At 47.9% G+C, this 26,194-nt stretch overlaps 1 pseudogene across 1 annotated transcript; it reads left to right on the top strand.

The window, feature by feature from the left end:
* The first annotated feature begins 2,004 nt into the window (after nt 1-2,004).
* Nucleotides 2,005-26,194, top strand: LOC144738158 (uncharacterized; annotated as a pseudogene). The gene is made up of 2 exons (XR_013589148.1): nt 2,005-2,065; nt 22,999-26,194. The product of XR_013589148.1 is annotated as an uncharacterized LOC144738158 (transcript).

The raw sequence follows: 26,194 nt of genomic DNA, 5'->3' as shown, positions 1-26,194 counted from the left end.
TATGTCATTGAGTCGGCGTACTGGCAGTCTATAATCTCTACTGTAGCCTGCTTCTCAACTTACTTGTGCGTACCGCTGCTCTTTCATTTACGCTTATTTCTGCTTATTTTTTCAATACATTTCTATTGTTTCCATCCCTCACGTCACGCTATTTACTCATACGTAGTACTGCGATACTGATAGCTGTGCCATCATCGGGGATTGCTGTGCCCATCGATGTGTGTGCGTGAGTCGATGTGTGTGTCTTTTAGTCCATACGTGTGTGCGTGTAGAGCCATGCGTGTCTTTAAGTCCATGTGTGTGTCTGTCTTTTTTGAACGGACAACGCCCCATGTGTGTGTGTCAGTCCAAGTATGCGTGTCAGTCCATTTGTCTGCGTATCAGTCACTGTGTGTGTGTGTGTGTGTCAGTCCAAGTGTATGTGTCAGTCCATTTGTCTGCGTATCAGTCACTGTGTGTGTGTTAGTCCATGTGTGTGTGTTAGTCCATGTGTGTGCATGGCTTCATCTGAGTGTAAGTCAACGTGCGTTTGTTTGTCTATGTGTGCGTGTACGTCGATGTGTATGTGTGTGTTAGTCCACATGTGTGTATAAGTCTACACATATTCTTAGGTTTTTTCGGTAAAGTCACGTAGGTAAAACATCAAAATTAATAAAAATAAAATAAAAATCTCGACGTTTCGGAGGCAACACAAGTCTCCGTCATCAGGTGGGACCGTCACAGCCAGATTAGCTGCATCAAGTGAGGCAATGATTCAAGATGTAATCCCTTAAAAGCAAGTTGAGGGGGGAGGAGAGGGGGGGGGCTCATCAGAATGTGGTAGCCAATGAATGGAACGTATCGGGAGGGAGGGGGGCGGGGCTCAAAGACGGCACGCAGTGCCACGTACAACGCATCGGGAGGGGGAGGGGGGCGGGGCCAAAAGGATGGACGACAGCGTGGACGCGATTGTGCGCAAGCAACTACTGCTGCACACGCCAACGCATTGGACAGAGAGGGGGAGGGGAGGCCAGATACACATAATAGAAAAGAACGAAAATGCCCATGTTTATACCAATGCTGGCTGAACAATGAAGAGAGTACTGTTAAACACTGGGGATGTTAACACTCGGTAAAGTAAAGTAAAATAGTGCCTGTCAGATAAGATGGTCCAAAAAAGTGTAATTAAGTCTTTTTTGCGTGGTTGATAACATCTTTCCAATGATTACTAAGTTTGTACCCATCATCACGGTTGAAATTATGTCTGTGTTTGTATATTTGTATGGCTTCGTGTACAAACCTTTGATGGTAGCCAGGAGGTTTGCAGAGAGCCATACAAATATACAAACACAGACATAATTTTAACCTCATCGGCGTAAGACGCGAGGGGGAGGTGTAACCCGCTAGTGACGTCATGTCGCCAAGGTATTCACCCCCCTCCCCTCCAACCCCCCTCCCCTCCAACCCCCCTCCCCTCCAACCCCCCTCCCCTCCAACCCCCCTCCCCTCCAACCCCCCTCCCCTCCAACCCCCCTCCCCTCCAACCCCCCTCCGCTCCAACCCCCCTCCCCTCCAACCCCCCTCCCCTCCAACCCCCCTCCCCTCCAACCCCCCTCCCCTCCAACCCCCCTCCACCGCGAGTTCACTCACATATGGGCCTAGGTCATTAACATAATTTATTAAGTTACACCGCCGCACATTGGGTAGGGGAGTGTGTTGTACTCTTTGGTTTTTTCGGTAAAGTCACGTAGATAATAAAAATAAATGGAAACAACTAAATTAAATCACGACATTTCGGGCACAACACAAGCGTCCTTCATCAGGTGGGAAAGCATGGCCTGCTGCTGATGCAGACTGTTTTATTTTAACAGTACGTCGTGATTTAATTTAGTTGTTTTCATTTATTTTATTTCTTACCTACGTAACTTTACCGGAAAAACCGAAGAGTATGAATCCTTGCAGTCACGAAAGCTTCAAATCTATTGTTGTACCCCGCTAGTGACGTCATGTCACCTGCTTCTGTCGCGTGACGTCACGAATACCAGGAAGCTGCCGATCCGCGCGCCTGCGTTCACCGAGTTTCGAGGTGAGAAGTTCACATCGTGGTTGTTGTTATCGTGGTGGTTGTTGTTGTTTACCCAGGTAGAGCCTCGCTCCTCTCTCGTAGGGATATCTATTGAGTAGCAGCGAGTATGGAATCGATGTCCAGGTTTGAACATTACAACGCGGGGCCTTGCCACCTGCCCTCGCCTGATTGCATTTGCTTTAATTCTCTGCTTTAGTTTAATTTGTCTTCACCTTGCTTACTACTTTGAAACTTTGTTTCTTTTAAATATTTCTACAGTTCTTTTTTCATCTTACCAGGCCAAGCCCACTTGAGCTGCTATACCGCTATTTTTCAGAAGCGACCTGCCGACAACAAAGTGGCTTATCAACGTGTGTAAATTTCGACTTAAAGCTTTCGTGACTGCAGGGATTCATATTCAGACGCTGTCTTTCCGACAGCTCTGTTCTTCACCTGAGGATGGCTGCTTGTGTTGTGGCCGAAACGTCGTGAGAATTTAATGTTTTATTATTATTCTATTATTTCCCTGCTACGTGACTTTACCGAAAGATCCAAGAATATAACGTATGTAAATGTCTGTCGGTCAAATACTCTAAACGCGTGGTGATGTTGACTCTAAATGTGGAGAGAAAAACCCTGAGGATCCAGAGGAAAAGCCACGCGACCACGGGGAGAGAGACACGCAAATTCCAAATATACAACCATAATACAGGTTTGTTTGGATTAGATCGCGTAAAAATATGTCGGTAAACCCGCCATCACCTGACACAGCCAATTAGGAAGGGTTTGTCACGGAAACAGAACGTGGCCAATTCGTCACTAGTGCAGCACGACACAGGTTGTGTGTTGGAGAGCCAAGCCACAACATTTACAATCTGAGTACGACGTTAGCCAGTTATTACAACCAGCTTCATCAGGTCGACAGCCAAATGTTGTGGCTTGGCTCTGTGGGAATATAAATCAGGTCGCTGGGTTTATAGCGCAGCACGCTAACCATTGAACTACCGCTCCGCACTCATGCACAAGTATTTTCATCGGAAGTATAGTATTTATTCGGTAATAACTAAGTTACCCGGCTTCACACAAGTCTCAGTACTCAAATATTAAGAGTAATGTCTTGTAATGCTGGCTTTATTGGAATTATTAAATTCTGCCAATGAAGTCTGTGAATGTGTGTATATTGTCACGGTTTCTTTGTTGTTTTATACAATCGCAGGGCTTGTTTGTTTCATAATTAGGACAGCTTTTAAATTCGTTGCCCTTGGAGAGCTTCAGGATAGACAATGTTGGATGTTTTGCCATCTGGTGGGTTTAATCGAATGAAGCTTCAATTTTGGCATAAATGTCGACAGCAGTTAAAGCTTGACTTAAAGCTTTTGAGGCTGCAGGATTTAATATTCTTTGGGTCTTGCGGTAAAGTCACGTGGATAGAAAAATAAATAATAATAAATGAAAATAAAGTGGATAAAAAAATATCACGACATTTCCATCGCAACACAAGCAATCGTCATCTCCGGTCACATGTCTTCTAGGGTCAACCAGAGTGCCATGGCCCCTTGCAACCCCGTTCCGTGGTTGGCACCCTTGCACTCTATCCTGTAGGGCAGGGGTGTCCAAACTTTTTGCAAAGAGGGCCAAATTTGATAAAGTGAAGATGCTCGGGGGCCAATAGTTCCTTCTGACATTTTTTTAACCACTAAAGTTACATGAAAATACACACTGTTAGAAAACAATTTTCATTGTCACAATTATCTATATTTTTCAAATGACAATGTAACCAAATATAAGCCACTCAGGCAGACGTGAACAACTCTAAAAACACAATTCTGCCTTTCATTCAGTCAGATAACATTGAACAAACTGTATAGAATACCTTAAATTTCCATGAGTTAAATATCTTTGCCTCATGAACATTTTAAACAGGAGTTATAAGTAATGCAAAGTGGTCTGTTATCATTAAACTTTAAAACAAGTGAATGTTGCCCTTGTCTTTTACAAGATCTTTCAGAAAGCAATAGTTTGTGTCACATCTACAGGTACATAACATCAACAGTTATAACCAAATCTTATTCAAGAGTTTAATAAAACAAGTGCCATAAGTCCAAGTGCATTAGTGTGCTTTAGGCTTTTCACTGTAAATAGTGATGTTACCGTTTAAAACACTCAATTTCAGATTGATCAAGGAACAGATAACTTGCTGACACTAATGAGAAGGGTGATACTGAGATCTAGATTTCAGTAAAGAGACCAGGTCTGGCTTGAGGGCAGTGGTTGAGATGCGTAAAATGTCACGCAAGTGGGAGTCACTCAATCGGTTCTTGTTTAAGTTCATGACTGAGAATGTTTGCTCACACAAATATGTGGAGCCGAATAAGCTCAGCGAATGGCCGGTAAAAGTCAACAAGAGAACACTGCTGGTGTTTTCCGCGGCACTCATCGTCACACTGCAGCTCAATGAGCTGCAGCTGTGGAGGAGCATCATCAGGGTCCACGGAGAAGGGAGAAGAGAAAAGCAACATGTCCTTTTCAATAACTGCAAAGTCCCGAAAGCGTTTGTTAAATTCCACAGAAAGAGATGCGATAGCTGTTGCATAACTCTTCATTTGCGCACCGATGTTGTCTGTGGGAATCTTTCAATGACCTCTTTCAAAGCTGAGAAGTGCGCGGTGCAGGGCTCTGTTTGGGACAAGTGTCTTTGGAAAAGTTGCAGTTTGGTTCCAAAGGCCTTGATGTGAGTGTATAGCTGGCTCACCACTGCATCTTTACCTTGAAGATTACCATTCAACGCATTCAGATGCTTCATTATGTCAACCAAAAAAGACAGATTTGACAGCCATACAGGATCGGACAGTTCTTCCATTGGTTGTCCCTTCTCACCCAAAAAATGTCCAATTTCCTCTTTGACAGAGAAAAATCGCTGCAGTGCGGACCCCCGACTTAGCCACCTCACATCGTTGTGATATATTACGTCACCGTATTCAGCCTGGATGTCACGCAAGCGAATAGAATTGATTGCCTTTGCCACTGGTTTCATAACATCGTCAAATGTTAGATGTTTGGCGCAGAGAGCCTGCTGGTGAATGATACAGTGAAGTTTAATAGCGTTACCTGCTTCTTCGCTGACTTTATTGCAGATCAGTGTGGACAATCCACTTCGCTCACCAGCCATGGCAGGCGCACCATCGGTAATGATCCCAGAAACTTTACTCCATGGTAGTTTCATATCATCAACAGCTTCACAAACAGAAACGAATACATCTGTTCCTCTGGTTTGCCCTTTAAGGATTTTGAGGTCAAGCAGCTCCTCTGTCACGTTCATGTTGTCATCAACTCCTCTTAAAAAAATAAGTAGTTGTGCAGTGTCAGATGCATACGGTGCTTTCATCGCAGGCTAATGAGAAATAATCAAAAGCCACTCCCCTGTCCCCCAGTTGTCTCTGAATATCTGACGATATGTCCTCAACTCTCCGTGCCACAGTGTTGCGTGCCAGGCAAACATTAATAAATTATTGCTTCTTCTCAGGGCAAATGTTCTCCACCATTTTCATGACACAGTCTTTGATAAACGCACCTTCAGTAAAAGGTTTGCCATGTTTAGCTATTAACATGGCCACTTCGTAGCTGGCTTTGGTGATGTTTTCCTTTTACTCACAGGCCCGCGTGAAGAATCACTGTTGCGATGCCAGAGCAGCTTGGAGTTGCTTCACTTTTTCAGCGCGGTCACTCCCTGTTAGCTTGTCGTATGTTGTAGCATGTTTAGTCACGTAGTGTTTCTTTATGTTGAAATCCTTAAACAAGGCAACCGTCTTTTTACAAATTAGACAAACACAATTGCCTTGATTTTCAGTGAAGAAGTATTGTAATTCCCACCGCTCCTGAAAGCGGCGGCCCTCACTGTCAACTTTTCTCTTTTTTTTTGCAGTCGCCATGGCAGAAATTATTCGAGAAGGGTTCGCGGCACGGATGCAGAGCCAGATGGCATTATAATATTGCTGCCACCGTGTGGTGAAAGGAGGAATTTTATGATTTATTTATTCTGACAGAGCTAGCGAGCCATAAATAGCACATTATAAGACCGAAGCTGCGGGCCGTATGAAATCTGACCGCGGGCCGTGATTGGCCCGCGGGCCGGACTTTGGACATGCCTGCTGTAGGGGCTGGCACTGCACGCAGAGCGTGGTGCCATCCATTGCTCTCAGTCAGTGCTCCCCGAGCCCCGTTAGGGCCGGTACTGCATCCACTTTAGTGGTGTCTGCGATTTTAATACATGGCGTGCCGTGCCTCTCCCAGGCCAGCTTCATAGAGTGACATCCAACGATGTCACTACACATAGCAGTTTCAATAATGATGTAGTTTGAGAAGCTCCTAATGGTCATATAAAACCATAGCATTTGTTACGGTTACAATGATACGCTAATCGATGCCTTGTTATAGTTAAAGGATTGTTCCCTGCTGGTCAACCATGTTACATCTGCTGATGATTTGGTAATGGCTACTCAATGAGATGGAATTAGGGATAATTCCATCATGAAATGGGGCCTTGCAAATGTTCCACAAAAAGAAATCACCTGCCTAGGAATGTAATGTCATCCAGCCCTGCACCTACTCAACACTCCATGAATAATCAGACAGTTGTACAAGTGGTGGAGGAGCTTCCATACCGGGTTCATGTTTTACGACCAGCTCTGGTTTGGCAGCCAAAGTCTCACTTAAAATTAGTCGAGCAGCATTCTTTCATTAGACTGTGTACCACTGTGGAAGCTGCCTGGACATTTTCTCCATACAAAGCTGTGAGTGTCAATCGCCAAGGTCTAGTCCATATCAGACCAATTTAAGGCCACTTATATGGCCTTAAATTGCACCTATCATGGCATTAGCACTGTGATAAGGTTGCTTTCAATTTGTCATGAATGGTGGATGTTTTGTTTATATACTAGCGGGAAGTACCCGGCGTTGCCCGGGCGAAAAATACGTTTCAAAACTTCTCTAACAAACCTTACATATACATACACAGATACTAAGGTATTGTGAAAGCCAAGTGGGCCGTTTGTCCATTTCTTCACCAACAAAATGATAAGAGGCTTGCAGAAGTTTAAAAAGTTATAGAAAGTGGGGAGTAAATAGTTGATCTAAAAGCTTACTAAAAATAGTCGACCCCCCCCCCCCTCAAAAAATGTATTTACCCCTGCATAGGTATAGAAACCTACACACCCTACATACAACAGAGTAAGTAGTATCTATTGACTGTAGTTGTAGCTACTGACTGTACAGTAGTATCTACTGAGCCAGTAGTAGCTACTGACTGTTTAATAGTATTTACTGACTGTGGTAAATACTGACCAAAGTAGTATCTACTGGCCCTATAGTACTATCTACTGACTGTAGCAGTAACGACTGACCGTAGTATTTACTGGCCCTACAGTAGTATCTACCGACTATAGTAGTAACGACTAACTGTATAGTAGTATCTGCTGACTCTTTAGTAGTATCCACTGACTATAGTACAGAGGTCGCAAACTGGTTTTGATTCCTTACCCGTACCCGTACCCGACCGCATCAGGGTCGCAAACGAGTACACGTACCCGGCCGGGTAGGGTACGGGTACCCGTACCCGATACCCGGCTGGGTACGGGTAGCCAGGTATCGGGTAGGGTACGGGTATCGGGTACCCGATTGCGACCTCTGGGATGAAGCCATGTTGTAGGCGCGGGTGCGTTGATTCTAGGAACTTGAATTGTGAGAAGAGACAAGACGTTGGGAAATGAGTGACAAACGGTTACTCACCAGTGACTCACGGCCTACCCGTACCAGTACCCGGCCGCACCAGGGTCGCAAACGGGTACCCGTACCCAGCCGGGTACGGGTAGCCGGGTATCGGGTAGGGTACGGGTATCGGGTACCAAATTGCGACCTCTGCTATAGTAGTAACTACTAATTCTATAGCAGTATCTGAAAACTTTAAAACATAACATCCCAATGAAAATACAACTGTGTAATTAAAACTCTAAACCCGACCGCGCCAAGAATCGATTCTCTGAATCGCGAAAAGGAATTGAAGGTTGTAGATTCATTTAGAATCGCCTTATTTCCGTTTAATATTAGTTGGTTATAGAGTTGATATAAACTGCTACGAATGGGAAATATCCGGCGTTGACCGGGGCTAAAATATAATTAAAAACTCCTGAAAACTTTAAAACATAACATAACAATGAAAATAAAACTCTGTAATTAAAAATGGAAACCTCCTATGCGCCAGGAATCGATTCTTTGAATCGCGCAAAGGAATCATAGAAGGTTGTAGATTCCTTTAGGATCGCCCTTAACATGTGGTGAGGGGGAGAGTGGTGAGGGGGAGAGTGGTGAGGGGGAGAGTGGTGAGGGGGAGAGTGGTGAGGGGGAGAGTGGTGAGGGGGAGAGTGGTGAGGGTGTGGGTGAGTGGTGAGGGTGTGGGTGAGTGGTGAGGGTGTGGGTGAGTGGTGAGGGTGTGGGTGAGTGGTGAGGGTGTGGGTGAGTGGTGAGGGTGTGGGTGAGTGGTGAGTGGTGAGGGTGTGGGTGAGTGGTGAGGGTGTGGGTGAGTGGTGAGGGTGTGGGTGAGTGGTTAGGGTGTGGGTGAGTGGTGAGGGTGTGGGTGAGTGGTGAGGGTGTGGGTGAGTGGTGAGGGTGTGGGTGAGTGGTGAGGGTGTGGGTGAGTGGTGAGGGTGTGGGTGAGTGGTGAGGGTGTGGGTGAGTGGTGAGGGTGTGGGTGAGTGGTGAGGGTTTGGGTGAGTGGTGAGGGTTTGGGTGAGTGGTGAGGGTGTGGGTGAGTGGTGAGGGTGTGGGTGAGTGGTGAGGGTGTGGGTGAGTGGTGAGGGTGTGGGTGAGTGGTGAGGGTGTGGGTGAGTGGTGAGGGTGTGGGTGAGTGGTGAGGGTGTGGGTGAGTGGTGAGGGTGTGGGTGAGTGGTGAGGGTGTGGGTGAGTGGTGAGGGTGTGGGTGAGTGGTGAGTGTGTGGGTGAGTGGTGAGGGTGTGGGTGAGTGGTGAGGGTGTGGGTGAGTGGTGAGGGTGTGGGTGAGTGGTAAGGGTGTGGGTGAGTGGTGAGGGTGTGGGTGAGTGGTGAGGGTGTGGGTGAGTGGTGAGGGTGTGGGTGAGTGGTGAGGGTGTGGGTGAGTGGTGAGGGTGTGGGTGAGTGGTGAGGGTGTGGGTGAGTGGTGAGGGTGTGGGTGAGTGGTGAGGGTGTGGGTGAGTGGTGAGGGTGTGGGTGAGTGGTGAGGGTGTGGGTGAGTGGTGAGGGTGTGGGTGAGTGGTGAGGGTGTGGGTGAGTGGTGAGGGTGTGGGTGAGTGGTGAGGGTGTGGGTGAGTGGTGAGGGTGTGGGTGAGTGGTGAGGGTGTGGGTGAGTGGTGAGGGTGTGGGTGAGTGGTGAGGGTGTGGGTGAGTGGTGAGGGTGTGGGTGAGTGGTGAGGGTGTGGGTGAGTGGTGAGGGTGTGGGTGAGTGGTGAGGGTGTGGGTGAGTGGTGAGGGTGTGGGTGAGTGGTGAGGGTGTGGGTGAGTGGTGAGGGTGTGGGTGAGTGGTGAGGGTGTGGGTGAGTGGTGAGGGTGTGGGTGAGTGGTGTGGGTGAGTGGTGAGGGTGTGGGTGAGTGGTGAGGGTGTGGGTGAGTGGTGAGGGTGTGGGTGAGTGGTGAGGGTGAGGTTGAGTGGTGAGGGTGTGGGTGAGTGGTGAGGGTGTGGGTGAGTGGTGAGGGTGAGGTTGAGTGGTGAGGGTGAGGTTGAGTGGTGAGGGTGAGTGGTGATTGGTGAGGGTGAGTGGTGATTGGTGAGGGTGAGTGGTGATTGGTGAGGGTGAGGGTGAGTGGGGAGGGTGAGTGGCGGTTGTTAGTGGTGATTAGTGAGGGGTGAGTGGTGAGGGTTAGTGGTGAGCATGAGTGGTGAGGGTGAGTGTTGAGCGTGAGTGGTGAGAGTGAGTGGTGATTGTTGAGGGTGTGATTGGTGAGGATGAGTGGTGAGTAGTGAGGGTGAGTGGTGAGGGTGAGTGGTGAGGGTGAGTGGCGGTTGTGAGTGGTGATTAGTGAGGGGTGAGTGGTGAGGGTGAGCGTGAGTGGTTAGGGTGAGAGGTGAGGGTGAGCAGTGAGGATGAGCAGTGAGGGTGAGGGTGTGATTGGTGAAGATGAGTGGTGAGTGGTCAGGGTGAGTGGTGAGGGTGAGTGGTGAGCGGTGAGGGTGAGTGTTGAGGGTGAGTGGTGAGTGGTTAGGGTGAGTAGTGAGGGTGAGTGGTGAGCGTGAGTGGTGAGTGGTGAGCGTGACTGGTGAGGGAGAGTGGTGAGGGAGAGTGGTGAGGGAAAGTGGTGAGGGAGAGTGGTGAGGGATAGTGGTGAGGGAGAGTGGTGAGGGAGAGTGGTGACGGTGAGTAGTGAGTGGTGAGGGTGAGTGGTGATTGGTGAGTGGGGAGGGTGAGTGGGGAGGGTGAGTGGCGGTTGTTAGTGGTGATTAGTGAGGGGTGAGTGGTGAGGATGAGCGTGATTGGTGAGGTTGAGTGGTGAGCAGTGAGGGTGAGTGGTGATTGGCGAGGGTGTGATTGGTGAGGATGAGTGGTGAGGGTGAGTAGTGAGGGTGAGTGGTTGTTGTGAGGGTGAGTGGTTGTTGTGAGGGTGCGTGGTGAGGGTGAGTGGTAAGAGTGAGTGGTGAGGGTGAGTGACGGTTGTGAGAGGTGATTAGTGAGTGGTGAGGGTGAGTGGTGAGGGTGAGTGGTGAGGGTTAGTGGTGAGGGTGAGTGGCGGTTGTGAGTGGTGATTAGTGAGGGGTGAGTGGTGAGGGTGAGCGTGAGTGGTGAGGGTGAGCAGTGAGGGTGAGTGGTGATTGGTGAGGATGTGATTGGTGAGGATGTGATTGGTGAGGATGAGTGGTGAGTGGTCAGGGTGAGTGGTGAGGGTGAGTGTTGAGGGTGAGTGGTGAGCGGTGAGGGTGAGTGTTGAGGGTGAGTGGTGAGTAGTGAGGGTGAGTGGTGAGCGTGACTGGTGAGTGGTGAGGGTGAGTGGTGAGGGAGAGTGGTGAGGGAAAGTGGTGAGGGTGAATGGTGAGGGTGAGTGGTGAGGGTGAATGGTGAGGGTGAGGGTGAGTGGTGATTGGTGAGGGTGAGTGGTGAGGGTGAGGGGTGAGGGTGAGTGGTGAGGGTGAGTGGGGAGGGTGAGTGGCAGTTGTGAGTGGTGATTAGTGAGAGGTGAGTGGTGAGGGTGAGCGTGAGTGGTGAGGGTGAGGTTGAGTGGTGAGCGGTGAGGGTGAGCAGTGAGGGTGAGTGGTGATTGGTGAGGGTGCGATTGGTGAGGATGAGTAGTGAGGGTGAGTGGTTGTTGTGAGGGTGAGTGGTGAGCGTGAGTGATGAGGATGAGTGGTAAGAGTGAGTGGTGAGGGTGAGTGACGGTTGTGAGAGGTGATTAGTGAGTGGTGAGGGTGAGTGGTGAGGGTTAGTGGTGAGCATGAGTGGTGAGGGTGAGTGTTGAGCGTGAGTGGTGAGGGTGAGTGGTGATTGTTTAGGGTGTGATTGGTGAGGATGAGTGGTGAGTGGTCAGGGTGAGTGGTGAGGGTGAGTGGTGAGGGTGAGTGGTGAGAGGTGAGGGTGAGTGGTGAGCGTGACTGGTGAGTGGTGAGGGAGAGTAGTGAGGGTGAATGGTGAGGGTGAGTGGTGAGGGTGAGTGGCAAGTGGTGAGGGTGAGTGGTGATTGGTGAGGGTGTGATTGGTGAGGATTAGTGGTGAGTAGTGAGGGTGAGTGATGAGTGGTGAGGGTGAGTGGTTGTTGTGAGGGTGAGTGGTGAGTGGTGAGAGTGAGTGGTGAGGGTGAGTTGTGAGGGTGAGTGGTGATTGTTGAGGGTGTGATTGGTGAGGATGAGTGGTGAGTAGTGAGGGTGAGTGGCGGTTATGAGTGGTGATTAGTGAGTGGTGAGGGTGAGCGTGAGTGGTGAGGGTGAGCAGTGTGGGTGAGTGGTGATTGGTGAGGGTGTGATTGGTGAGGATGAGTGGTGAGTGGTCAGGGTGAGTGGTGAGGGTGAGTGGTTGTTGTGAGGGTGAGTGGTGAGGATGAGTGGTGAGGGTGAGTGGCGGTTGTGAGTGGTGATGGGTGAGTGGTGAGGGGTGAGTGGTGAGGGTGAGTGGTGAGGGCGAGTGCTGAGTGGTGAGAGAGTGGTTAGTTTTGAGGGTGAGTGGTGAGGTTGAGTGGTGAGGGTTAGTGGAGAGTGGTGAGTGGTGATTGGTCAGTGGTGATTTGTGAGGATGAATGGTGAGTAGTGAGGGTGAAGTTGAGTGGTGAGGGTGAGTGGTGGTTGTGACGGTGAGTGGTGAGGGTGAGTGGTGAGGGTGAGTGGTGAGGCTGAATGGTGAGGGTGAATGGTGAGAGTGAGTGGTGAGGGAGAGTGGTGAGGGTTAGTGGTGAGGGTTAGTGGTGAGGGTTAGTGGTGAGAGTGAGTGGTGAGGGTGAGTGGTGATTGGTGAGTGGTGAGGGTGAGTGGTGAGGGTGAGTGGTGAGGGTGAGTGGTGAGGGAGATTGGTGAGGGAGGTTGGTGAGTGGTGAGTTGTGAGGGTGAATGGTGAATAGTGAGTGGGAGTGGTGAGTGGTGAGGATGAGTGGTAAGGGTGAGTTGTGAGTGGTGAATGGTGAGGGTGAATGATGAGTACAGTCAATATGCACTGCTGTTATCATACCAGGTACCACCACCACAATATGTACTCCTCTCATCATAGCAGATACCACCACAGCAGTATGCACTGCTGTAATCATAGCAGGTTCCACCACAATATGCACTGCTGTCATCATAACAGGTACCAACACAGCAGTATGCACTGCTGTAGTGATAGCAGGTACGACCTCAGTCGGTATACACTGCTGTAGCGATAGTAGATACTACTATCGAGTTGGTAGATACCGCTATAGTAAATACTAAAACAGTCAGTATATACCGCTACAGTCAGTCAATACTGCTACAGTCAGTATATACTACTATACAGTCAGTACATACTTCCATGGTGAGTAGCTACTAGAGTCAGTAGATACTATTATAGAGTGAGTAGATACTGCTATAGATTTTGTAGTTACTACTATAGTCAGTGGATACAACTATAGAGTCAGCAGATACTATACAGTTAGTCGTTACGAGTATATAGTCGGTAGATACTACTGTAGGCCCAGTAAATACTACTATGGTCAGTAGTTAATACAGTCACTAAATACTACTACACAGTCAGTAGCTACTACTGGCTCAGTAGATACTACGGTACAGTCAGTAGATACTACTACAGAGTCAATAGATACCACTTCCTCTGTTGTATGTAAGGTGTTGTTAGTATATATACTTACGAGGGGTAAAGATATTTTTTGAGGGGGGGGGGGGGGGGGAGACCGCAATTTTCGGAAACCTTTTGACATCAACTATTTACCCCACACTTTCTACAACTTTTTGGACTTGTGAAAGCCTCTTATATATTTGTTGGTGGAGAAATGTACAAACAGCCCACCGGGCTTTGACAATACCTTAGTATCTGTGTATATATATGAAAGGTTTTTAAGAAATATATTTTTCACCCGGGCAACGCCGGGTACTTCCGCTAGTCTAATATATAGTACTATCTACTGTCTCTAATAGCTACTGACTGTAGTAGTATCTACTGACTGTATAGTAGTATCTACTGACTGTAGCAGTATTTACTGACTGTAGTGGTATATACTGAGTGTTTTAGTATCCACTTATTCTATATAGCAGTATCTACCAACTCGATAGCAGTATCTAATATCACTACAGCAGTGCATACCGACTGGTGTTACCTGCTATCACTACAGCCGCGCATACTGACTGTGGTGGTACCTGCTTTCACCACAGCAGTGCATACCGACTGTGGTGGTACCTGCTTTAACTACAGCATTGCATACTGTGCTCACTGCTATTATTACAGCAGTGCATACTGACTGTGGTGGTATCCTGCAATGACTACAGCATTGCACACTGACTGTGGTGGTACCTGTATGATTACAGCAGTGCATACTGACTGTGGTGGTACCTGCCATGATAACAGCAGTGCATGCCGACTGTGATCGTTCCTGCTATCACTACAGCAGTGCCTACTGCCTGATGGTTCCTGCTATCACTACAGCAGTGCTTACTGACTGTGGTGACACCTGTTATCACTGCAGCAGTGCATATTGACTGTGGTGGTACGTGCTATGATTACAGCAGTGCATACCGACTGCGGTGGTATCCTGCAATGACTACAGCAGTGCACACTGACTGTGGTGGTACCTGTATGATTACAGCAGTACATGCCGACTGTGGTGGTACCTGCTTTCACTACAGCAGTGCCTACTGACTGGTGGCACCTATCACTACAGCAGTGCATACTGCCTGATGGTTCCTGCTATCACTACAGCAGTGCTTACTGACTGGTGACACCTGCTATCACTACAGCAGTGCTTACTGACTGGTGACACCTGCTATCACTGCAGCAGTGCATATTGACTGTGGTGGTACGTGCTATGATTACAGCAGTGCATACTGACTGGTGGTACCTGCTATGATACCAGCAGTGCATACTGACTGGTGGTACCTATGATACCAGCAGTGCATACTGTGGTGGTACATGTGTAATGTGAGGTTATATCCGGGTCGTTGACGGATTACAACTCGTCACGACGATTGGCTCTGCTGGTACTGGTTCATAGCCAATGGGGGGAAGCCTAGGGGCGTGGCCCTGACATAATGGAAAGGTGACAGCTGGTTGTAGAGGATTGGTTCTGCTGGCTTTAGCCACGGCCAATGGGGAGACGGGTCAGGGGCGTGGTCCCGGGAGCCTCTGGAATATTCCATAGAGGTTAACCAGGATTGGTGGAAATGTACCACGTGACCCGGGTATTAAATAGGGGTGGAGACGGACGACACGGGGTCAGAACGGGAATGAACAGAGGAAGGGGGCCACGCGGGAGCGGGGCTCCGGGTTGCCACGTGGCAGTGTGTCTCTCTCTCTATCTGTCCCTCTCACACTGCCTGTCAGCAGCGTGAAGGAAAGCTGTAATGCAAAGTTGAATAAAAGACCGGATTACAGAAGTCGCCTCAACGAGCTTTATTACACATGCTTTCACTACAGCAGTGCATACCGACTGGTGTTACCTGCTATCACTACAGCAGCGCATACTGACTGTGGTGGTACCTGCTTTCACCACAGCAGTGCATACCGACTGTGGTGGTATCCTGCAATGACTACAGCATTGCACACTGACTGTGGTGGTACCTGTATGATTACAGCAGTGCATACTGACTGTGGTGGTACCTGCTATGATTACAGAAGTGGATACTGACTGGTGGTACCTGCTATGATTACAGCAGTGCATACTGTGGTGGTACATGCTTTCACTACAGCAGTGCATACCGACTGCGGTGGTATCCTGCAATGACTACAGCAGTGCACACTGACTGTGGTGGTACCTGTATGATTACAGCAGTACATGCCGACTGTGGTGGTACCTGCTTTCACTACAGCAGTGCATACTGCCTGATGGTTCCTGCTATCACTACAGCAGTGCTTACTGACTGGTGACACCTGCTATCACTACAGCAGTGCTTACTGCCTGGTGACACCTGCTATCACTGCAGCAGTGCATATTGACTGTGGTGGTACGTGCTATGATTACAGCAGTGCATACTGACTGGTGGTACCTGCTATGATTACAGCAGTGGATACTGACTGTGGTGGTACCTGCTATGATACCAGCAGTGCATACTGACTGGTGGTACCTATGATACCAGCAGTGCATACTGTGGTGGTACATGTGTAATGTGAGGTTATATCCGGGTCGTTGACGGATTACAACTCGTCACGACGATTGGCTCTGCTGGTACTGGTTCATAGCCAATGGGGGGAAGCCTAGGGGCGTGGCCCTGACATAATGGAAAGGTGACAGCTGGTTGTAGAGGATTGGTTCTGCTGGCTTTCGCCACGGCCAATGGGGAGACGGGTCAGGGGCGTGGTCCCGGGAGCCTCTGGAATATTCCATAGAGGTTAACCAGGATTGGTGGAAATGTACCACGTGACCCGGGTATTAAATAGGGGTGGAGACGGACGACACGGGGTCAGAACGGGAATGAACAGAGGAAGGGGGCCACGCGGGAGCGGGGCTCCGGGTTGCCACGTGGCAGTGTGTCTCTCTCTCTATCTGTCCCTCTCACACTGCCTGTCAGCAGCGTGAAGGAAAGCTGTAATGCAAAGTTGAATAAAAGACCGGATTACAGAAGTCGCCTCAACGAGCTTTATTACACATGCTTTCACTACAGCAGTGCATACCGACTGGTGTTACCTGCTATCACTACAGCAGCGCATACTGACTGTGGTGGTACCTGCTTTCACCACAGCAGTGCATACCGACTGTGGTGGTATCCTGCAATGACTACAGCATTGCACACTGACTGTGGTGGTACCTGTATGATTACAGCAGTGCATACTGACTGTGGTGGTACCTGCTATGATTACAGAAGTGGATACTGACTGGTGGTACCTGCTATGATTACAGCAGTGCATACTGTGGTGGTACATGCTTTCACTACAGCAGTGCATACCGACTGCGGTGGTATCCTGCAATGACTACAGCAGTGCACACTGACTGTGGTGGTACCTGTATGATTACAGCAGTACATGCCGACTGTGGTGGTACCTGCTTTCACTACAGCAGTGCATACTGCCTGATGGTTCCTGCTATCACTACAGCAGTGCTTACTGACTGGTGACACCTGCTATCACTACAGCAGTGCTTACTGCCTGGTGACACCTGCTATCACTGCAGCAGTGCATATTGACTGTGGTGGTACGTGCTATGATTACAGCAGTGCATACTGACTGGTGGTACCTGCTATGATTACAGCAGTGGATACTGACTGTGGTGGTACCTGCTATGATACCAGCAGTGCATACTGACTGGTGGTACCTATGATACCAGCAGTGCATACTGTGGTGGTACATGTGTAATGTGAGGTTATATCCGGGTCGTTGACGGATTACAACTCGTCACGACGATTGGCTCTGCTGGTACTGGTTCATAGCCAATGGGGGGAAGCCTAGGGGCGTGGCCCTGACATAATGGAAAGGTGACAGCTGGTTGTAGAGGATTGGTTCTGCTGGCTTTCGCCACGGCCAATGGGGAGACGGGTCAGGGGCGTGGTCCCGGGAGCCTCTGGAATATTCCATAGAGGTTAACCAGGATTGGTGGAAATGTACCACGTGACCCGGGTATTAAATAGGGGTGGAGACGGACGACACGGGGTCAGAACGGGAATGAACAGAGGAAGGGGGCCACGCGGGAGCGGGGCTCCGGGTTGCCACGTGGCAGTATGTCTCTCTCTCTATCTGTCCCCTCTCACGCTGCCTGTCAGCAGCGTGAAGGAAAGCTGTAATGCAAAGTTGAATAAAAGACCAGATTACAGAAGTCGCCTCAACGAGCTTTATTACACATGCTTTCACTACAGCAGTGCATACCGACTGGTGTTACCTGCTATCACTACAGCAGCGCATACTGACTGTGGTGGTACCTGCTTTCACCACAGCAGTGCATACCGACTGTGGTGGTATCCTGCAATGACTACAGCATTGCACACTGACTGTGGTGGTACCTGTATGATTACAGCAGTGCATACTGACTGTGGTGGTACCTGCTATGATTACAGAAGTGGATACTGACTGGTGGTACCTGCTATGATTACAGCAGTGCATACTGTGGTGGTACATGCTTTCACTACAGCAGTGCATACCGACTGCGGTGGTATCCTGCAATGACTACAGCAGTGCACACTGACTGTGGTGGTACCTGTATGATTACAGCAGTACATGCCGACTGTGGTGGTACCTGCTTTCACTACAGCAGTGCCTACTGACTGGTGGCACCTATCACTACAGCAGTGCATACTGCCTGATGGTTCCTGCTATCACTACAGCAGTGCTTACTGACTGGTGACACCTGCTATCACTACAGCAGTGCTTACTGACTGGTGACACCTGCTATCACTGCAGCAGTGCATATTGACTGTGGTGGTACGTGCTATGATTACAGCAGTGCATACTGACTGGTGGTACCTGCTATGATTACAGCAGTGGATACTGACTGTGGTGGTACCTGCTATGATACCAGCAGTGCATACTGACTGGTGGTACCTATGATACCAGCAGTGCATACTGTTGTGGTACATGTGTAATGTGAGGTTATATCCGGGTCGTTGACGGATTACAACTCGTCACGACGATTGGCTCTGCTGGTACTGGTTCATAGCCAATGGGGGGAAGCCTATGGGCGTGGCCCTGACATAATGGAAAGGTGACAGCTGGTTGTAGAGGATTGGTTCTGCTGGCTTTAGCCACAGCCAATGGGGAGACGGGTCAGGGGCGTGGTCCCGGGAGCCTCTGGAATATTCCATAGAGGCTAACCAGGATTGGTGTAAATGTACCACGTGACCCGGGTATTAAATATGGGTGGAGACGGACGACACGGGGTCAGAACGGGAATGAACAGAGGAAGGGGGCCACGCGGGAGCGGGGCTCCGGGTTGCCACGTGGCAGTGTGTCTCTCTATCTGTCCCTCTCACGCTGCCTGTTAGCAGCGTGAAGGAAAGCTGTAATGCAAAGTTGAATAAAAGACCGGATTACAGAAGTCGCCTCAACGAGCTTTATTACACATGCTTTCACTACAGCAGTGCATACCGACTGGTGTTACCTGCTATCACTACAGCAGCGCATACTGACTGTGGTGGTACCTGCTTTCACCACAGCAGTGCATACCGACTGTGGTGGTACCTGCTTTAACTACAGCATTGCATACTGTGGTCACTGCTATTATTACAGCAGTGCATACTGACTGTGGTGGTATCCTGCAATGACTACAGCATTGCACACTGACTGTGGTGGTACCTGTATGATTACAGCAGTGCATACTGACTGTGGTGGTACCTGCTATGATTACAGAAGTGGATACTGACTGTGGTGGTACCTGCAATGACTACAGCAGTGCACACTGACTGTGGTGGTACCTGTATGATTACAGCAGTACATGCCGACTGTGGTGGTACCTGCTTTCACTACAGCAGTGCATACTGTGGTGGTCACTGCTATTATTACAGCAGTGCATACTAACTGTGGTGGTATCCTGCACTGACTAAAGCAGTGCACACTGACTGTGGTGGTACCTGTATGATTACAGCAATACATGCCGACTGTGGTGGTACCTGCTATCACTACAGTAGTACATGTGTAACGGGTTCCGGAGACACTTGTAGAGGTAACTTCTTTATTACAACACAACACTCCAACAGTCCTGATACTCTGTTACAGCCTAGGTACACAGCCTAGGTACACAGCCTAGATACTCTACTCTGGCTACGCTCTGAAACTCGCCCTCACAAGGTCGTCGAGTCGGGAGTTCCAGAGTCCCACCACTCGCTCTCACAACATCCCAGGGTCTTCAGATGGCTGGTTGTGGGTCTTGGGTCTTGAGTTGCAACTGGCCCCGATCGTCTATGGAGCTCCCCTTTTTATGCCTAGTCCAAGGAGAGGTGGGGCCGTGTGCGCCACCAGACATGCCACAGAGCACACACAGCCCCCCCCCCCGTTGGCGGCGCCAAAAGGCTTAAGCGCCTGTGAACCCAACGCCTGGCGTCCAGAGGCTTAAGCGTCTGGACCTCCTGGGAACCCAACGCCTGGCGCCCAGAGGCTTAAGCGTCTGGACCCGCCCGGGAACCCAGAGCCCCCAGCAGCCCCTCCCTTCTTATGTCACTACACATGCTGACTCTATCTTCTATGTTATATATTAAAGGGAAATTTGTGAATGTGTGTCTGTTCGAATTGTTTTACATACTTCCTGACATGCAACAAACTTGAAATTTGGAATGTGGGGTGCTTCCAGACTGTACACAATGCAAAAAGTATAAAAACATACTTTTCTATATATTCTTGGAGGGGGGGCGCAATAATGGATATCTACATACAGTGAGGGAAAAAAGTATTTGATCCCCTGCTGATTTTGTACGTTTGCCCACTGACAAATAAATGATCAGTCTATACTTTTAATGGTAGGTTTATTTGAACAGTGAGAGACAGAATAACAACAAAAAAATCCAGAAAAACGCATGTCAAAATTTGTATAAATTGATTTGCATTTTAATGAGGGAAATAAGTATTTGACCCCCTCTCAATCAGAAAGATTTCTGGCTCCCAGGTGTCTTTTATACAGGTAACGAGCTAAGATTAGGAGCACACTCTTAAAGGGAGTGCTCCTAATTTCAGCTTGTTCCAAACTCTCCACCATGGCCAAGACCAAAGAGCTCTCCAAGAATGTCAAGGACAATATTGTAGACCTACACAAGGGTGGAATGGGCTACAAGACCATCACCAAGCAGCTTGGTGAGAAGGTGACAACAGTTGGTGCAATTATTCGCAAATGGAAGAAACACAAAAGAACTGTTATCTCCCTCGGCCTAGGGCTCCATGCAAGATCTCACTTCGTGGAGTTGCAATGATCATGAGAACGGTGAGGAATCAGCCCAGAACTACACGAGATGATCTTGTCAATGATCTCAAGGCAGCTGGGACCATAGTCACCAAGAAAACAGTTGGTAACACACTACACCGTGAAGTACTGAAATCCTGCAGCGCCCGCAAGGTCCCCCTGCTCAAGAAAGCACATATACATGCCCGGCTGAAGTTTGCCAATGAACATCTGAATGATTCAGAGGACAACTGGGTGAAAGTGTTGTGGTCAGATGAGACCAAAATGGAGCTTTTTGGCATAAACTCAACTCGCCGTGTTTGGAGGAGGAGGGATGCTGCCTATGACCCCAAGAACACCATCCCCACCATCAAACATGGAGGTGGAAACATGCTTTGGGGGTGTTTTTCTGCTAAGGGGACAGGACAACTTCACCGCATCAAAGGGACGATGGACGGGGCCATGTACCGTCAAATCTTGGGTGAGAAACTCCTTCCTTCAGCCAGGGCATTGAAAATGGGTCGTGGATGGGTATTCCAGCATGACAATGACCCAAAACACACGGCCAAGGCAACAAAGGAGTGGCTCAAGAAGAAGCACATTAAGGTCCTGGAGTGGCCTAGCCAGTCTCCAGACCTTAATCCCATAGAAAATCTGTGGAGGTAGCTGAAGGTTCGAGTTGCCAAACGTCAGCCTCGAAACCTTAATGACTTGGAGAAGATCTGCAAAGAGGAGTGGGACAAAATCCCTCCTGAGATGTGTGCAAACCTGGTGGCAACTACAAGAAACGTCTGGCCTCTGTGATTGCCAACAAGGGTTTTGCCACCAAGTACTAAGTCATGTTTTGCAGAGGGGTCAAATACTTATTTCCCTCATTAAAATGCAAATCAATTTATATTTTTAAAATGCGTTTTTCTGGATTTTGTTATTGTTATTCTGTCTCTCACTGTTCAAATAAACCTACCATTAAAATTATAGACTGATCATTTCTTTGTCAGTGGGCAAACGTACAAAATCAGCAGGGGATCAAATACTTTTTTCCCTCATTGTATATATATATAAGGGACATTTGTGAATGTGTGTTTGTTCGAAATGTTTAGCATACTTCCCAACATGCAAAAAACTTGAAATTTGGCATTTGGGTAGCTTCCAGACTGTACACAATGTAAAACGTATAAAAATAGACTTTTGTATTTTGGGGGGGGGGGGGCGGGGGGAAATGACCATGAAGTGTGTATCGTCGACCCGCATACAGAACTAGCGAGAATCAATATCTGGTGAGCGTTTGTGGTATTGATTAAACGGGAATAGGCCGATTCTAAAGAAATCTACAACCTTCGATTCCTTTGTGCGATTTAAAGAATTGAATCATGGCACGCGAGCGTTAGTTCTTGTTTTTTCACCGCGCGTTGGATTTTATTTTATTTTTAATCGGTGAGGTAATGATCAAAGTTTTTCTTTTCATTTGTATAAGTTATGTTTTTAAGTTTTGAGAAGTTTTTAAATATATTTTTCCCCTGGGCAACGCCAGGTACTTCCCGCTAGTGGCAGTATATTTCGACTCTATATCACAAAATACTCACCTGACAGAGTGCCGTGGTGAGGCCTAGTCCTGTGCAGAGCTCCGGGCCTCCCCTAGATTGCCCAGCCGGGTGAGGCTGGGGGCTGGGCCGCTACCCCGCCCCCCCTCTACAATAACACTGTCTAAGCATTGTAATTTTAGTATCTACCGCCCCTATAATAGTAAGTGCACACAGGGTGGAGGGGGGCAGAGAAGAGGACATGACACTTTGATAAATTTATCTCAGCGTTGCGTGTACATTGTTTTGCCTTTTGAACGCGAATGAAAAATCCCCCCCACTCTCCAGGATGTCGTGTGTGTGTTGCCAGGGGCAACTCCTGTCAGTTTCGCGCATGCGCAAATGCGTGCTGTGTCGCTCGCGGGGCTGGGAAATACTGAAATACATATAAATCGCACTAAATCGTTTATTAAACTACTTTAAAGTTGATAGATTGAAAAATGGAATAGCCTATTCCCACTGCGACGCTTAGGGTGTGCTGCCTGTCAATTATTTTGTTCGACGTTAACCCCACTGTTCAAGAGCCAAATTCCTTGCAAGCGCGCATACGCAGACAGACGGACAGACAAAAAATGACTTTTATAGGTTAGATGTTAATGATCCATGTGAAATGTATGTGCGTGTAAGAGTTTATTTATGTGTCTCTCCGAGCTTGCATTTACATACAGTTCTTACCGGATGATGGTTGCTTGTGTTGCAATCGAAACGTTGTGTTCCATTATTTATTTTATTTTTTATTTGATATCTACGTGACTTTTACCGAAATAACCAAAGAGTAATTCCTGCAGTCGCAAAATCTTGAAATCAAAGATTGTATTCATTCATGTCTCGATACTGACGTAGATGGTATCGAATATGTGTTTCTGTCTGCAGTTGACGCTTCCTCTGATGCTTCCTCTGCAGAATTGGTCTGAAGGCGCAAAGGCACTCAGCGCAGCTCGGAACAAAAAGGAAACATTGCGACCAGTGTACATACAGCACGGATCGTACTGGAAATTTGACACAGCACCAGAGAACTCACACAGGAGAGAAACCCTTCAGGTGTAGTGTGTGTGGGAAGGAATTTTCAGATTCATCGACTCTTAAAAAACACCAGAGAATACACACAAGAGGGAAGCCTTTCAAATGCACTGTCTATGAGAAGGCATTTGCATGGGCAGCAGGTCTTCAGATCCACCAGAGAACACACACAGGAGAGATACCCTTCAGGTGTAGTGTGTGTGGGAAGGAATTTTCAAATTCACCAACTCTTAAAAAACACCAGAGAACACACACAGGAGAGAAACCTTTCAAATGCACTCTCTGTGCGAAGGCATTTGCATGGGCAGCAGGTCTTCAGATCCACCAGAGAACACACAGGAGAGAAACCCTTCAAGTGCAGTGTGTGTGAGAAGGCATTTTCACAGTCATCAACTCTTAAAATACACCAAAGAACGCACAAAGGAGAGAAACCAAACAAGTGCAGTGTGTGTGGGAAGGCATTTTCAGGTTCATTTTATTTTAAAATACACCACAGAATACACACATGAGATAACCCTTTCAAATGCACTGTCTGTGAGAAGGCATTTGCATGGGCATCGGTTCTTCAGCTACACCAGAGAACACACACAGGAGAGAAACCAAACAAGTGCAATGTGTGTGGGAAGGCATTTTCAAGTTCATTTTCGTTTAAAAGACACCAGAGAATACACACAGGAGATAACCCTTTCAAATGCACTGTCTGTGAGAAGGCATTTGTATGGGCATCAGGTCTTCAGATCCACCAGAGAACACACACAGGAGAGAAACCAAACAAGTGCAGTGTGTGTGGGAAGGCATTTTCAAGTTCATTTTCTTTTAAAAGACACCAGAGAATACACACAGGAGATAACACCTTCAAGTGCAGTGTGTGTGAGAAGGAATTTTCACAGTCATCGTATCTTAAAAAACACCAGAGAACACACACAGGAGTGAAACCCTTCAAGTGCACTCTGTGCGGGAAGGCATTTGCACAGTCATCAGATCTTCATAGACACCAGAGAACACACACAGGAGAGAAACCCTTCAAGTGCACTCTGTGCGGGAAGGCATTTGCACAGTTATCAGATCTTCATAGACAACAGAGGACACACATGCATCAGAAGATCCCCAAGGAGTGTAGTCTGAAATCGACTTGTGAAAGTCAAAGTGCTGCAATGAGCCCATCCCTCCTGAAAAAAGAACCAGAAGTACATTCCAGCTTGGATACTATGAAATGTATCAAGGTGAAATTTGAAGAGGCGACAATGAAGCGTGAAGAAGTGAAGGTGAAATGTGAAGATGAAGATTCAACTCCAAAATCGGACCTTCACTTCGATGGAGGCAACGTGAAGCAGGAGGAAAATTCTGACTGTGAGGCAGAGCGAGGCAACTCCCAGCAGTTTGTGGAAGTGGAGGTATGGGTGGACTTCTTAGACAAAACAAAGTCAAATGGAGACCCGGTAGATGTGTAAGCTTGAGACAATGAAGCCCCAGTAGATTCACCTTTGTCACAGGCCTTTAATGAAAGAATGTGAAGTTGAACACTCAATTCTTTGGTTCAACCTGCAGAGTAGAGAGGTCAGTATTTGCAGACCTGTGGGTTGGGTAGATCTATAACCAGGAGCTAGAGCCAATATGCTCCCAAGCATTCATAATGTTACAATAATATTAGCATTCATACTCTTTGGTTCTTTCGGTAAAGTCACGTAGGTATAAAATAAAATAAATGAAATCATAACGTTTCGGGGCGCAACACAAGTGCCCATCATCAGGTGGAACAACCACAACAATAAACTTGCTGAAGTGGGCAAGGTTTGCAGATCATGACATGCAATATCTGGGAGTCTACAAACTAAGTTGCTCCTATGGTGATTGTTACATTGGGGAAACAAAACGGCATGTGTCGGACCGTGTTCGCGAGCACAAGGCAGATCTGAAACACGGCAAGACTAATACCTCCGCCGTGGCTGACCATTGCTATAACGCTGTGGGCTCTCATGATATTGTTTTTTTGAGACCAAGGGGCTCTGCAAACCTTCGGGCTACTATCAAAGGTTTGTTCATGAAGCCATCCAGATATATAAACATAGACATAACTTAAACCGAGAAGATGGATACAAATTGAGCAATCATTGGAAGGATGTTATTAACCAGGTAAAACCTTAACTGCTTTATAGTTTTCCTTCATATCCGCATCTCCAGTTTCTTCAGCCACCTACCCCCCAGCCCCGCTCACTTCCCAGCCCCGGCATTTTGTCGCACTCGTGTCGGAGCTTGCACTCCCCCTACCCCACACCCCCACCCTCTCTATCTCTCCTCCCTGGCTCCTCCCCCCCCCCCCCTCTCTTACTTATATATAGCCTCTTGTTACAAGCAGCCTCCTCTTGCCCACTTCAGCAATTGTTTATTGTTGTGGTTGTTCCACCTGATGACGGGCACTTGTGTTGCGCCCAAAACGTCGTGATTTAATTTAACTTGTTTTATTTTATACCTACGTGACTTTACCGAAAGAACCAAAGAGTATGGATCCCTGCAGTCACGAAAACTTGAAATCTAATATCAGCATTATAATGATGCTTCATCGCCTCAGCAGCTCGGAGTTTCGTATCATATCTCATCACAAACACTCAGAGCATGTTGTGCATATGCCTTTTCCAAAAAAATGTATTAGGTGATTCTGCCTTTTTTGGTAATACATTTGATCGGGATGTAGCGCTGGGGCACGGAAAGGGTGAGTCCCCCCCCTGCCTCCTACTTTGCCACGCAGACAGCTGGAGGATAATTACAAGCCTGCTTGGGAAGTCATAAAATGTAATTTTAAAAATGGCAAACCCAAGGGGGGGCGGCTAACGAGATTCTGCGGGTAATCCCCAGTTGACTTCAAGACAAGGCTGCAATAAAGGAAACAACCCACAATAAAGCAGACATAAACAGCAGGGGTCACGAACCTTCCTTGGACTTTGAAATCCACCCAAGGGCAGTTAATGAGCTGACTGGAGTTTTTTATAATACAACAGTAAAGTTCGAAGCTTAGCTACATCTTCAACCTCAGGAGATCAAAATATAACTTGATAAGCACAGATCCCTGGCGATACAGACG

This window comes from Lampetra planeri, chromosome 78, assembly GCF_965212315.1.
Source record: "Lampetra planeri chromosome 78, kcLamPlan1.2.h2, whole genome shotgun sequence".
Classification (NCBI taxonomy): Eukaryota; Metazoa; Chordata; class Hyperoartia; order Petromyzontiformes; family Petromyzontidae; genus Lampetra; species Lampetra planeri.
This window is presented reverse-complemented; position numbering and strand designations above follow the sequence as displayed.